This window comes from Xenopus laevis, chromosome 3L (assembly GCF_017654675.1).
Source record: "Xenopus laevis strain J_2021 chromosome 3L, Xenopus_laevis_v10.1, whole genome shotgun sequence".
Taxonomy (NCBI): domain Eukaryota; kingdom Metazoa; phylum Chordata; class Amphibia; order Anura; family Pipidae; genus Xenopus; species Xenopus laevis.
The window spans coordinates 27,760,529-27,776,605 of record NC_054375.1 but is presented as its reverse complement, the minus strand read 5'-3'; the positions used below and the strand labels follow the sequence as shown (position 1 = coordinate 27,776,605).

General features: G+C 38.7%; 1 protein-coding gene across 1 annotated transcript in view; it reads left to right on the top strand.

Annotated features, from left to right (window-relative positions):
- Positions 1-239: 239 nt before the first annotated feature.
- LOC108710830 (vascular endothelial growth factor receptor 3) overlaps positions 240-16,077 on the top strand; it is a 189,567-nt gene continuing 173,729 nt past the window's right edge. Inside the window, exon 1 of the mRNA XM_041586064.1 lies at positions 240-453. The gene's annotated coding sequence lies outside the window, so the exon portion shown is untranslated. The remainder of the gene's footprint in view (positions 454-16,077) is intronic.

The following is a 16,077-nucleotide window of genomic DNA, read 5'->3' as shown; positions in this document are numbered from 1 at the left end:
ATGCTATTTGTAACACCAATCTCTTTCCCAGCCTCAAACGATTTCCCACATTATTTTCTAGTCCTTCTATTCTTGTTGTAAGGAGTTTTTGGAGCATTTTTTTTTTTACAGCTATTCAATTACATATACCACATACTTCCAGTTCTAAAAGTGATGCTATGGATGCCTTTTTTTTCCCCATGAAAAATTATTTTACTTATATGATGTTTTTCTATTTTTACTGGCCAAATTATCTTGTCAAGAAGCTCCATTTTCTAATCTTACATAAACGGCATAATTGTAACTTGTTGCATAATATTGCTTTCTTCTCTGCCCTTAGATTTTGGCTCAAGCAAAACAGTCTGCATTGAACTGCCACAGATATGTCCTGCATCTGGCAAGGCTCCAAGCATACTCCAGTGACCTTCACAATCAGCAGCAGTGATTTCATGCAAGGAAAACACTCTGCAGTTTGTATGTATATGTTACTTTTGTGTATGATTTTTAATTGTGCATCAATGTCAGTATTGTTCTGTCTATATTCTGGTATCTGTAAAAAAATACTTTTCAATTTTAATCCATGGGTATTGGCTCCAGATAATGAATAGTATCTACCTCCACATAGTTAAACTAGACTTATATTTGGACTGAAAAAAGACAATAGTTGATCATCCCCATTCCCCTCCAAGTGACCCCCCCAGTGCATATACATACAAGTACCAAAATGAAACAAGCTGTAGTCTTTGATAAGTAGAATTAGCCATTACATTATCAGGGGTGTAAAGGGGTTGCCCTTGTTTTTTGTTGTTCTCTTTTTTCCTAGTTTACCAGTCTAGTTGCGTTTCTGGTTTCGGCTCATTAGTATCTTTTTTTTTTTTTTTTTAAAAACAGAGGGACCAAAACTACACTGCATACTCGCAGTGTTGATTTTCCAGGAATCTATAAGATTGCATTGTACTTGATAAAGTTTCAAATGACCTAGCTAACTTGCATGTTAAATGCATGCTTTTTTTAATCATCCTTAAAGGAACAGTAACACCAAAAACTGAAAGTGTATCAAAGTAATTAAAATTGTAATGTACTGTTGCTCTGCACTGTTAAAACTGGCCTGTTTGCTTCAGAAACAGCCATTGAAGCTGGAATAAAAGGAGAAAGGGCACAGGTTACATGGCACAGAACAGATAGCACCATTGTATTGGGCATGGATTAGGTGTTGTGTGCTATGTAACTTGTGCTTTTTTTCCAGCTTGAATGGCTGTGGTTACACAGCAGCTTGTTTATATAAACTATAGTAGTCTTTCTGAAGCAAACACACAGCTTTTACCAGTGCATGCTACCAGTATATTATATATTAAAGGAGAAGGAAAGGTTTTGTGCACTTGGGGTGCCAAATGTTAGGCTCCCCCAAGTGATTGTTTTGACTTACCCGAAACCCCGGGCTGGTGCCGAGGTTATACCAGTGAGCACCACGGAGCGATCCTCTTCTGTCTTCTTTCCTTCGTGCGGCTGTGCATGCGCAGTAGAACGAAAAGCCGGACTTTAACTAAAAAGACGGCTATTTTGTTCAACTGCGCATGCGTTTGCCCCCGGAAAATGTGAAGAAAGAAGAAGCCGGAAGAGGATCGCTCCTTGGTGCTCTCTGGTATAACCCCGGGCCGGTGCAGTTTTCTGCTGATAGGAGCAGGCAAGTCGATACAATCACTTGGGGGTGCATATCATTTGGCACCCCCAAGTGCACGAAGCCTTTCCCTTCCCTTTTAATTAATTTAAAATACTTCCATTTTTTGGTGTTACTGTTCCTTTAACCTTTCTGTCAAAAACCATAAATGTATTGTTTTGCTTTGCTAGATCATTCCTTGCTAACAAGGGAAGATATTTGTCAAGTAGCATCTTAAAGACTTTCTTTAGGCATGTATAAACATTTTCCTCTAGAAACAATAGATCAATGTTTACTAAGCCACTCACTGTGTCAAATACAGCAAACATATATACTACCCAGTAGTAGTAGTTATACAATAATAGTTTGTGATAGTTTGTGAGCCACAAAAAACTAGTAATAAGGTTGCACCATTACTGGAAAAAGCGCTGGACCTACAATATCTACTTATATGTCTTACGTTTTACTAATATTGTAGTAGGAATAATTTTTACCAACTGGGTCATTAAAATCCTGGCCCAAGTGGCAACTCAGAGTGGTAGTTTAGCAGCAGCCTGGACATCTACAGGCTGAAACTCCTTCATGCAAGGAACCTTGACAAATATTGTCATTACTCTCTGGGCAACATTTACGCTAATGTACTTTTAAAAAAATTTAAATTATAAAGATATACTATTGAAAATAGTGATGTTTTATGAAGTAATAAACATACGTGTTATGAATAATACTGTGATGAAGGGCAACTGTTTGAGCTTTAGAAAGGTCTTGGTTACAAACTCAGTGTAAAGGAATGCAGTGTGGACATGACTAGTTTATTACCTAGTGAATGATTCATGCAAACTTCTCAATTTTTAAATTTCGCAACTTATGCAAGTAAGGTTTCAGTAGATGGGGAGGCATGCATACCAACAAGCATAATTATTCACAGAGAAAATAGAGTTTGTATTGAAAATGTCAAGAGGTCATTTTGCCGATTGCTCTTACTGATTATGGTGAGCTTTATTGATAGTTATTGTAAGGCTGGCTCCTCTGTTAACATTATATGGAGCCATGATATTCTTTAGTATTGGATTTAAAAATCAATGAGGGTTGGATTTATTCTGGGAAGATTTACAGCTTTCCCAGGATAAGAACTGCTGTTTTACATAGAAAAGTAATATGCATAGCAGTGGAGCACATGATGCCGAAGGTGTAGGACTAGCATGTACTATTGACTAAGAAGATGAGACAAAGAAAGAAGTCGATTGTGAAGGACTTGTATCCAAAGTTATTGCAGCCCTCAAAAGTGTAGGGTCCTCAAAGCACTCACACATCAAATGAAAGGCTAAAAACAAGAGAAAGCACAAAGGAGAAAACTCCCATAGTGTATTACTTTATGTAGGAGCTTGGTAAAACTCATGATGTGATTTCTTTTAAATCCTTGGATTGAATAATTTTCTTAATAGTAGTAAAATTTGAGATAGATCTTGGGTGAAATCAAGTAACACACATGGATCAACATGAAGCAGATGGCAGCACCAGGGCTGCTACCCCAAGGGCCCTCACACACCCCCGTGCCCCCCCTCCCCAGTTATAAGGTCCTCTGAAATACCAATGCTGCAACATACCTCTCCCACCACCCCAAAGAGGAGTGAGTCTGGGTAGGAGGGACTCACTGTTTTTTTTCCTGGTGTCCCAGGTTGTAAGGAAGATGGGCTACTTTGTACTGGAAGGGCAGAGCTGGACACATTGTAAAGATTATAATTTGCCTTTAGTTCTTCAAGTAGGGCACCTTGAACACAAATAATCCTTATAAGCATTAGTTTGCACAAAATATGTACCTCCTTACCCACCCTTGCTATAACACATACAGTATCAGCCACAGAGGGTGCCCATCGATTTCCAAAATCTATTATACTAAATCTGTAGACCTCAGGTTCTTAGAGAGAGACAACTAAAATATCTAAGAACTGTATCCTGTACTGAATTGTATATATTAGGTAAACAATGTATGAACAAATATTAGGTCATTGTTTGTGTTTACAAAATGTCTTTCTTGAATATCTGAAGTAGTTATAGAAATGATGCATTTTAATATAATATTTCTGCTGCATAAAATGCACACTGGAGTGCAGTGTTGCTTCAGCAGTGGAAGGAATTTTCATGTGTGAACATCCTAATGTAACAGCCACACCAATGCGATGTATCCACCATCTCTCTTGTCCAGGGATGCCTTAAAGGAGAAACCAACACTTAATAAAAAAAAAAAAACCTACCCTCTACCCTACATAGACCCTCCCTCCTTCCCCCCCTAGCCTAGCTGCTACCCCGGGCATATGCCCCTAGCTCTCTGTGCAGATTCTGTCCAGCAGAGTTCTGTTTTTTTTCTTTATTAAGGGTTTGTTTCTCCTTTAAGGGTTACCCTGTGCAGTTTGTCTATAGAGTAAAGTTCGGGTTTTATAATTAATATAGTTTTTAAAATCACTTTTAACACTGCTGATAAATGTTTCCAGGAATGCCCTGTGCTGTCCTGTCGCAGCGGGGGCTGGAAAGAATAGAAAAAGTTGGTTACTTATGCTGGAAGCATCTACTGTCATACTGAGCAATAGAGCAAAATATTACTTTGTTCATCAGTAAACCAATCTTCCATCTGGCCTTAAACCAATGACAGAGGTACCGTAGATGGGACAGGAAAGCTGGGTAGGAGAAGGAATGTTGGAGGGGATGCACCATGTAGTGTATTCAGTTCGGTGTTGCTATAGACACCGGACATGTGAGAGCCCCCTTGTGACGTGATGGAGCAATGCGCATGCACGTAATGTTGCTTGTGCCGATCACTGAACCCCCCAACGCTGTTGCCAGATTTAGTAGGAAAGCAGAGGAAGTTTTTTTTTTAACCATATAAGTATCCAAGGGCCACCCCTTAAAGCGACCACCCTAGGCACAGGCCCTTGAGTACCTCTATGGTAAATATACCCCTGGCTGCCTCAGGGATTATGTAAGACCCATCACCCATTCAGTATCATCTGGAGGAGAAATCTGTCAGCCTATGAGTTTCTTGCCAGCCCGCTCAACACTATTGTATTGGTACATTAGATCACAAAGATCATGTATGGACAAAGCTACCTATACAAGCTATTATTTTGTAAATCATGCACTGACTGTGATTATGAGGTTTGTGTGTTTGAACTGCCTCTGTTTAGAGCTAGTGTGGAATTTTTCTAGGGGGATCAACATATTCAAGTCTTTGAGCTCTTTTCACATCTTTTCCTCTTTTGGCTACAAATGTAAATTTAATGTTTATGCATTCTGACCGGAAAACCTCTGATTCCTAGCTCAGTAATTTATACTGTCAATTTATCTCCTGATGAAAATGGAACTGTTCAAATGAGTTTAACTCTACACCTCTGAAAGGATGCAGGTTTCTCTGTGACATGGAAAGAGGTCATTTGCCAGCTTCCTGCTCACTGGGATGTGCAAGAGAACAGGAAACAACTGAGGGATATACTCATCATATCAAAATCAAGGTACCTATAGGCCTACATTTAATTTACACTATTTGTCTATCCCTGTGCACCTAAGATGTACTCGCATCTGGGTACACTGAATCTCAAATAAAAACTAGGGAAAATCATGCAGAAAATGCACAAATATATCTGCCTATATCAGCACAGTTTTTAGCACCGAGAAAGTGCACAAATATATCAACCTACATCATCGCCTGCAGTGCTGCCCCCACAACCCCCAGTCTCGTGGGGGGGGGGGGACTGGAATAGGAGAGGACCTGAATAGAAAAATTTGTAAAAAAGTAGCAATAACGCTACAGTTGTAGCATTACAGAGCATTTGTATGAATGGAGTCAGATACCCCATTTGAAAGCTTGATAGTGTCAGAAATAGAAAGCTAATAATTAAAAAATCTATAAATAATTAGTGAAGACCAATTGAAAAGTTGCTTAGAATTGGTGTTCTCTACCATACTAAATGTTTTCGCTAAGCCACCCCATTCATGACACATGCCTTTTCTGCTTGTTGAGAAACCACTTTATATTTTTTATTTCCTTGTATTTATATAGCCAAAATTTGCCCCTGTGTCACCACACATATAACCAGGGAGGTCCGAATCACAGAAATTGCTGGTGGAGAAACTGCTGCATATGACAATAACTTAATGGTGTTTTGTTGGCAAATGCTGATGGGCTGTTTTTTTCGAACAGTAAAGAAACTATTTACTGGACAATAAGTTGGTTTTAACAGCTTCCCATTTGTCACAATAAAAATAGACATATCCTCTACAGATACATCTTTTCATCATCTGCTTCCTCTTTCCACATGCATCCTTCCTTTTAGGATTTATTTAAACCTAATTGTAAGAAACTTACACTGGTGGTCTAGTGGGCAGCGGGGTCCACGCCGCGTCCTTGTTGTGGACGCCCGCTGCGCCGCTCCTATCCTGCCCTTGCCGGCGCCATCTTGGATTACTAGGGCGTGCCTGCGCGCCTCTTAAAGGCGCAGGCGCGCTAGCGTGATTGCGCCAGTGCGCAACGGCATGAAATTGCGCACGTTTTGGCGCCAATTGGATCCCTATTTAAGGCCCATTCAGACCTGTAGCCAGTGCTCGTTATAGGATCATATCCTGAGGTTTCCTGAGCTTTTTGCTACCTGTTTCTGAATTTGCTATCCTGACTGATTATCCGTGTTTGACCCAGCCTGTTCCTGACTACTCTGCATTCTGTATCCTGACCCTTGCCTGCCTACGACAACTTCCTGCTTAACCCCTTGCTTGATCACCCGGTTTGACCCTTTGCCTGTTTGACGATTCTGATATCCGCCTGCCTCGACCCAGCCTGTCTGACCATCCTTCTGTCTTATCCAGTCTGTCTGTTATCTGCCTGTCCTGATCCGGTCTGTTCCGTTTCCACCAGACGCCTTGTCCTTGACCTTCTGCCCAAAGACTCTTGCTATCCGGTCGTGCCCCTTTGCCAGCCAGAACTCCTCGCCTTGTACCCCTCGTTAAGTCCAGGTGGCACCCAATTAAGCTGAGGGCTCCTCCCGAAGCCCAAAGGTGGTCACACTACTGGTGAAGCCGAGCCGAGACCAGGGTCCTTGGCATTTGTTCTGGTATCTGGTATTGCCGGCCGTGACACTAATTTATCCTATTATACCTCTAGTATTTCCATTCTCTATGCCCTAACTTCTAGTTGATCCAGAGGAAGGCTGAAGCCTCTCTAATTTGCCTCAGAGGGGGAAAAATGTCTTCCTGACTCCAATATGGCAATCGGACTAGTCCCTTGATCAACTTGTACTATGAGCTATCTTCCATAACCCTGTATTCCCTCACATGCTAAAAAGCCATCCAAGCCCTTCTTAATGTATCAGCCTGTATGACAGATTCAGGGAGAGAATGCCACATCTTCATAGCTCTCACTGTAAAAATCCCTTTCCAAATTTCTGTATTTAGATGGAACCTCCTTTGTTGTAATCGGAATGGTTGCCCTTGTGTCTGCTGAAAGGACTTACTGGTAAAAAAAAACATTAGAGACATTAATTATATATGATCCACATTAAGTGCCTCTTTTTGAGCATAAACAACCCCAACTGGGCCAGTCTTTCTTCATAACTGAGACTTTCTGTACCCTTTACCAGCTTAGTTGCCTTTATTTGGGCTCTCTCAAATTCAATAATATCACCATACCTTAAACAGGTGGTTCACCTTCAAGTTAACTATTAGTATGTTATAAAATGACCAATTCTAAGCAACAATTGATTTTCATTAACTTTTTTTTTTATAGTTTTTTAACATTTTCCTTTTTCCAGATCTTTCCAGCTTTCAAATGGGGGTCACTGACCCCATCTAAAAACAAATGCTCCGTATGGTTTCACATTTATACTTATTTGTACTTTTTATTACTCCTCTTTATATTTAGGCCTCTCCTATTCATATTTTATGGGGGTTTTTTTCAAATGAATGCATGGTTGTTAGGGTAATTTGGACCCTAGCAATCAAATTGCTGAAATTGCAAACCGGAGAGCTGCTAAATAACTCAAACACCGCAAATAATACAAAATTAAAACCAATTGCAAATTGTCTTTGAATATCACTCTCTACGTCATACTAAACGTGAACATCCCCTTTAAGTCTACAAAAAAAACCTCTAAACATTAAATAAATTTAATAGAATTGTTTTGCCACCAATATGGATCAATGCTAGTTTAAATACAATCAAGTAACTATTATTGCAGATAGAAGAAAGTAACTTTTCCTGTAATTTGGAGACATTCGGATACTGGGCATCTGGATAAGAGATCTCGCACACCTGTACCTGCAAATCAGAGAACTGCAACATTAACCTATTTAATACCCCCCTCCTTAATATTATTCATACCCCATATATGATGTATTTATAAATAAGTAAATCACTTTATAGAAAAAAAAAGTATAATGATTTAATTTAAAAATCCTGTGCTAAACTCATCTTATAATACATACTCCTGCATAGTAATGAATAATGTGCAAAGGAGGATACATGGGCAGCCCATTCAAAGTACAGAAAAAGTCTGTTGCTTGTATCAGGGCCAGAAGTAGGGGTAGATAAGAGAGCTAGGTGCCTAGGTTGCAATGCTGGTGGTGGGGTGCTAGGACACTAGGCATTTATCTCTGTTGTCACCTGTAACTCTGTAATCAGAGCAACCAATACTCTAGAGGGCAAATTCACTAAGCGCCGAACGCTAGCGTTAATTCGCTAGCGTTTGGCATTTTCGTTACTGCGCAAATTCACTAACGAACGCTGGCGTAGTTTCGCTAGTGTTACTTCGCACCCTTACGCCAGGCGAATTTTCGCTAGCGACGTAACTACGCAAATTCACTAACTTGCGCAGTGTACTGAACGCTACCTTTTACGCTAGACTTCCTTCGCCACCTCAGACCTGGCGAAGCGCAATAGAGTAGATAGGGATTGTTTCAAAAAAAGTCTAAATTTTTTCTAAGTCCCAAAAAACGCTGGCGTGTTTTCTACATTATGGGTGATAGGCTGAAAAAGATCGAAACATTTTTTGGGGCTCCCCTCCTTCCCCCCTACATTTCCTGACTCATGGCAACTTACCTAGACAGTGGGCAGATGTGTAGGGCAAAATAAAATTTTTATTTGATGATTTGAAGGTTTTCTAGGCATTTGTAGTGCTGATAGGTATTCCTCCATTGAAATTTGAATTTCGCGCCGTATGCAAATTAGCCTTCGCTAGCGTAACTTCGCTTTACATAGCGAATCAACGCTAGCGCAACTTCGCAACCTTACGCTACCCCCGTGCGCAACTTCGGATTTTAGTGAATTTGCAGAGCGCTGGCGAAACTATGCCTGGCGAAGTGCGGCGAAGTTGCGCCTGCGCAACTTCGCATCTTAGTGAATTTGCCCCTAGATGTTTGCCTTCATTATTCAAGAGATGCAATAATTTTTCTGTACAAAGGGTACTTTTACTAACCTCACTATGACAAGTTAAATTTAAATTGCCGATTGGTTCCTATAGGAGCTAAGGATTGGAAGAAACCGGAATCCTACATATATGAAATTATGAACCCACACCATTACAAGTTTAGCTTAGTATAAACGCAGATTTATGTTATTAATATAATGTTTTCAAAATTATAAATGTACCCCCATAAGATAAATCTGCAATTCATCACAAGTTACCTCAGCGTTCCATGAATGGCATAAACATTACAATTAGAAACCTTATAAATCATAATAATCCTTATAATGAATAGGGACAACTTTATATTCAGGCACCTGCATTGGCACTTGTACAGTAGCCAGAATTTCGACCAATATTTCAGACCAAATGTAAAAAAAGGATAGTTTTGCATGCAAATGGCCGTCATGAAATGCAGTGAGAAACTTTGCTTTTTGCAAAGGCAAACGGCTATCCTCAGAAGAGCTAACTTCCACTGCCACAGAGCACATGTGTCTGAAATTCATTTTTTAACAGACAGATAATCTCTTATTCCTATTGGAAAGCACATTGCTTTCTATCCAGAGCCCACAGATTCCCTGCACAGACAAGAGGTACAGGTATTTGCAGATAATATGTACCCTTTCCACTCCCCTCTAGACCGAACTGATCTGCCCCACCCCAATCTCCATCTTCTGCCTTCACCTTTGCTAGTGCAAAACACTCCTTTTTACTTGTTGCCACCAATAAGTTCCACTAATGATGGGGCAGCCAAGATATTTGACAGCTGCTCGAATCTCCTGGCAAGTGCCCAGTGCGACTCATTTGTTTGGTATGAGTAATTTGAGCTTTTTGGTCCAGCAAATTTCTACTTTTGAGTTACCTGCTGCCGAAATCAGCTTGCTGTTCTGGTTTAAGACATTTGCAGCCTTTCCATGAATTAGGGCCTGGATGTTACTGCCCCAAATCCCCCACTTATACAGGTATGGGATCCGTTACCTGGAAACCCATTATCCAGAAGATGGAATGGCCATCTCCCATAGACTCCATTTTATCCAAGTAATCCAAATGTTAAAAAAAGATTTCCTTTTTCTCTGTTTCCTTTTTCTTAATAAAACAGTACCTTGTACTTGATCCAAACTAAGATATAATTAAACCTTATCGGAAGCAAAACCAGCCAATTGGGTTTATTTAATGTTTACATGATTTTCTAGTAGACTTAAGGTATGAAGATCCCCAGGTCCCGAGCATTCTGGATAACAGGTCCCATACCTGTAACTACTATTTGATCTGTTCGTGTTTATCTGCTTTCCTGCCCCCTTGCCCTTCTTACCAGTGTAAAACCTACACAAAGTTATGTCTGTAGATATATGTAGCTATAAACATTTATATTCGTTGTTATCAAAGAACAAAGATTACAGAATTACATTTGTAGGAAGATTTTAGATCTCGGTGTTAAACGTCACTCTGTTTGCTAGGGTCGCAGTGTGAAAATGTATCACCCAACCATTTTTCCTTTGCGTGAATATAATATAGGTTTTGTGAAAGCAGAAACTGTTAAGCGACCACAACTGCCAGTGAAAGAAAGATTGCAGATTTTATTGAGCAGTGTATGTAATAAAATTGAAAAAGTTATTTTTCCCACCTTCAAGCATGCTTTAAATGCACAATGCAATACCTGTCTAACAAAGAATATTACATTTTGAACTCCAAATTGTTACTCTTATTTATGCAATTTTATTGCATTCACCAAACAGAATCTTTGTACAGAACATGGAATACATATGTTGTCTCCTGTCAAGAGATGCAGTTATGTTAAAACAAAGATGAAGATTAGATAGCATGGGATCTGCCCCATGGAGGAAGAACTGGTTAAATAGTAACACGATGTGTTGAGGTTGTCCTCCAGCATCATTAAGAGCTCTCACAATGCATGAGCTATTATTTGTATGGCAATTATAGGAAATGTTCAGTATAAAAACAAAAACTAGGTAAATAGGCTGTGCAAAATAAAAAAATGTTTTTAATATAGTTAGCCAAAAATGTAATGTGTAAAGGCTGGAGTGACTGGAAGTGTAACATAACATCAAGAACACTACTTCCTGCTTTGCAGCTCTCTTGCTTTCCACTGATTGGTTACCAGGCAGTAACCAATCAGTGACTTGGGGGGGACATAACAGTTTGCTTCTGAATCTGAGCTGAATTCTAAGGATCAATTACAAACTCACTGAACAGTTATGTTCAATGTGCCCCCCCTGAAAGTCGCTGACTAACTCAGAGTTAAGAGGTATATAAAGCAGGAAGTTGGGTTCTGTTTTTTTATGTTAGACATACGCTCACTCCAGCCTTTATACATTTTTGTCTAACTTACTATATTGAAAACATTTTTTATTTTGCACAGCCTATCTATTTACCCAGTTTTTATTTTTACACTGAACTGTTCCCTTAACGTATATCTCAAATAAAGCTGTCTGGTTTATATCCTGAATGAATCTGAATGGTTACAGTCCAGCCCAGGGGGAACTTTGAGGACAGGCTTGATTTGTGTAATTTATATATTCAGATCCAAGAGTGATTTACTTACTGTGGGTGAGAATCATATATCCCTAGTGGAGGATCATATAGGAAGAAGTATACTTGAACCTGACAATGTTACCCAAGAGGTGGATGGCCTTTATTTTTCTATCACTGCACATTTTTAAAATTGGTTTGTGCTTGCAAACTTCTACTGGAAATCTTCCCAGTTTTGTGACTAGACCAAGCAACGCATGTTTAGCAGGCAGTTTAACTGGATTTTTAAATAAGGCAAACTATTATGCAAACTTTCCAATTCAATGTATAATATTTTATTATTTCTGTGTATTAGTTCCTCTTTGATCTGGATAATGGATATATTAACAGATAAGCATGTAATGAAATACTAATTGCTGACTCTTTCTTGCCATCTTTGAGGGTGTGTCTAGACATTAGCATGACTTAATTAAAATGTCAGTAATGTTTTAATAAATTACCACATTTATCATAAAAAATAAACCAGAAATTTCATATACTGAGTATTAATACATTTCTTCCTCATAAGAGATATTTTTGAAGACAATGAAATCTAAATTCCAAAATATGTTTAGTAACTTGTTCACGAAGAGTTATGACATTAATTATAGTTATGTGAATTATAGGCTTCTTATATTTTCAAATTACGTTGAACAGAAATACCAAAGTCCATGAAGTTCAGCCCATCCAGAGATACACATACAGTATACACATAATCACATATAGACCTAGCTACACACTTACTGATATCTCCATGGTGCTCGCTCAGAATTACCCCAGGCTGGTGCACTTTTTTGCTCACAGAAGCTTTAAAAAAATGAATAGAAGTTTTTTTTTAAAAAAAAAATGCTTCCTTTTTAATGAAATCACTTACCATAATTATCAAATTATCTAGTATTTTGATTACTAACTTTTGAACAAGTAGATATTCCACTTTTTCCATTACTATTTAGTGTTCCACTCCTATCTTCCATACATTTTTTATGTTTTTAACAATACTTACTTTGTACTTTTCTATTTTATCTGTTATCTTTCTTATCCCTGGGGATTGCTCATAGCAGTGGGTAGAGGGTCAGGTAACAAAGTTCTATTCATGAGACAGGTGACTCAGGTTGGCAACAAAATTTGCAGGCTCCTGTCTGAGAATTATTTCCACAGCAAACAAAATAAACAAAGCACAACTTCCGTACTGACTAAGAAAAACAATAAAGCGGAGTCTCACCAGACTGTAGTTTTCAACGAACACAAAAATCTTAAATCCACGTGCTGTCACAAGGCAATCTTTCTCTGGATTCCAAGAGTCAGGGGTCTTTTCCTCACAGCCTCTATAAGTTCACTGAATTCCGTCATCACTCCAAGGCTCCCCCTAAATGTTCCACCTACCGATTAATTGGCACCAGTACTCTCCAAACAATGCTTCAGGGCCTTGGCCCGTCATACCCTGGAGATTTAAAGGAGCCATTACCCCAGCATAGGTGTTATATATCTGCTATGATACACTAAATTTCCTCTGGGACAACATTTTTGTCATATCCTACTCTTCCCCTGTCTGCCATTCCCCTAGCTTGATTGTAGCTTTTGTTACTTTGGGGGCCATTCACTAGCATTTCCCCTAATCATATTTTTTAATGCTAAAAATTGTGTATTATACAAATTACTCTATACCTCAAAAAAAAATTAGAGGTTAATGGGGTTTTTTCATTTGTAAGCTCACTAAAATTCTTATAAACACAAGGCTTTTATATGCTTATTTGGATTCTTCAGAGTTTTTATTTGCTCTCACTTTTTATATTAAGATCTTTTAATAAATAACTTGACTTATGTCAAGTATGTATCCCCATTTAGTCTGCATTCCCCTAAAGATTGGGTACAAAGGGGACCCTTAGGAGTAATTCCCCATTTCCTGGTTCACAGTATGACCCCTAGTTATCCCAAACTTGGGCACTAGGTGGTGCTGTGTTATACAATATAATGGCTGAACTATGTGGGCTGAAGGGGATTCTACAAGAGGCTTTTGCCAGGGCTGTTTTTCTGAACCTCTCCTAAGTGGTTTTGAGCCTACCATGGAGCCATCATTAGTCAGTATTAGTAAGGGTTAGCTTGATCCTGTAATAGTCTCTCTAGTAGAGGAAGCCAGAATAGGGCTACCTATATTGAGCAGCTTTGGCTCCACCGAGGAGTGATAGAAGGGATTCGATCCCAAGGACATTGTTGCCTATTCAGGGAACCAAAGACAGGTAATAGGGACTTGGTTAGATTCCACCTGGGTCCCATATAAGAGGTGTCCCTAGAGGAAACAGGACAAACTCTGCGTAGACTGATATTCCCATCTCAGCACTACGAGAGGGAAGACTCTGCTATTGGTCAATATTATGAATATGTATTGACACAATGATTGTTTCCTGTATTTTTCTCCCATGTGGATCCGTGTTAATAAATCAGTTCAGGTATTGTTAAAAAGAACCACTGACACCCAATTATCGTACATTGCATACAGTTACAGTTGATCAACACCCTGCCTCCACACAGTTGTAAGGACTCACCCCCTGAGGAGTATAGGTCTAACCCGGAGCCATTATTGGGGTAAAGCTACAAGTTAGAGTAGCTGGGCTGCTCAGTTTACTATAACCTTACAATTGCAAAGTAGTTCAGAATAACATTCATTGTGCAAAGTCAGCTTTGGGACTGAGGACCCATTTACAATATATTAGTCAGTATCTTTTTTGCAGTTGAAAAGCTATTAACCTGATCAACTATATAGCCTTAGGTCTGCTTAGCAACAGGATAGATCTGACTTTAACCAGTGAACAGTAACAGCAAAATAAAATATGGCTGCCAAACTTTTTCATATTACCCTCAAAGTTTTGTGAATTAAAGCTTATGTCCTGATCAAGTTTACAGGCAAGCAGCTTAATACACATTATTACATTGCATTTCATATTTAATATAATGAGCTACTTGGAGTGCAATACCTTGGATTGAAGCATATAGTTTTCTTCTAAAGATCTTCAGCACAAGGGTCCAATAATTACTCATGTTTCCCATTGTAAAGTCATCCAGGTTTAAAACGTCTTTTTCTTTTTAGTGTTGAATTCCAAATGATTTCCACGTATGTCTTGGAAAGGAACAATGCCACACAGGTGCTGACTTTGGAGGTAGTACAGTTTCTTAAATACCCATCTTTCTGACATTTTTTATTACATTGTTCTTTCTTTCCAAGGATCGATTTAAATATTTTTGGCTGGAAAGAATGATGGTATTGCCTGGTGGGAACAAACTATTTTATTTTCACTTGTACTTATAACGATTTATTTTATAAAGTTCCCTCACTTAATTAGTAAATTTGTGGAAGCATTATTGAATAGTTCATCAGATATGAAATTGATACATTTACTACAGCCCTACTGTTGTTGTTTTGGCGTGATTTACATTCCTCATTTTGCTAGCTTCACTCACCTAGTATTTCACGTATAGCCTCTTACCACCCACATTCATAGAACTGTCTCACAAGTCAAGATTTTTACAATCCAAACAATAGAACAGAACATGATCTCTAGGCCCTTGTAAAGGTCTCACCTCTGAGTTCCCACTAAATCGCTCTGACTTTTATTACATAACTTAAGCACAGTTAAAAACACAAGCCTCCTCATGCAAACAAAAACCTTTGGAAGACACAGTCAACTTAAAAATCTCAATACAGTTTCAGTCTAAAACTGACAACATATGTATCTAATTATACAACGGAATTCCATCCTGCCAGTTTCACTGGACCATAAATCTTTATTGCCATTAACCTACAAGCTAAAGTTATTGTTGGTGAAATAATTATTTAAAGTCTTGACAGCCTTTCATAGACATGCCAACTGGCAAACCACTGCATTTCAATTTATTTTCTAGTGCACCATAAGAAAAGCACGTATTAAAGTGATGAAGCCTTTCTTTTTACAGGAAAATTTCAGTGGATCATACTCATTCTGATATTGACTGCTGACTTGCCAAGTCTGCATATGATAGCTTAATTCAGATATTGATCAGCCAGGCTGTAAAATCATGTCAGAAGAGGGCCATTTTTGCTTTTTGCTTTGGTCCCCCTATTGATTCATTTGTTTTTTGGTCTGGAATCCAGGAAATCAGATCTGCTTGATTTGGCCAATCACTTGGGATGATTTAAGCAAAAATCTCATATATCACCAGCTTAAGTTAGAAAAATGCTATTTTGCCCTCATAAAGAATGATTTGGCAATTACGCCCTGCTGTAATTACTTTCATCTACTTTCCACTCATTCATAAATGCACTGCAGTCAAAGAAGGTTGTTTTGATACCTTAAACATTCCTTGAGTGCAATATGGCAGTCAAAAAATGTTATTTATCAAAAGGTCGAGTTGTGTTTTTCCTGAAAAATTTGAGATTTCAAGGGTAGTTTCAGTAAAAACTCTAGTTTTTCAGGCATAATTTGTTATGCCCTG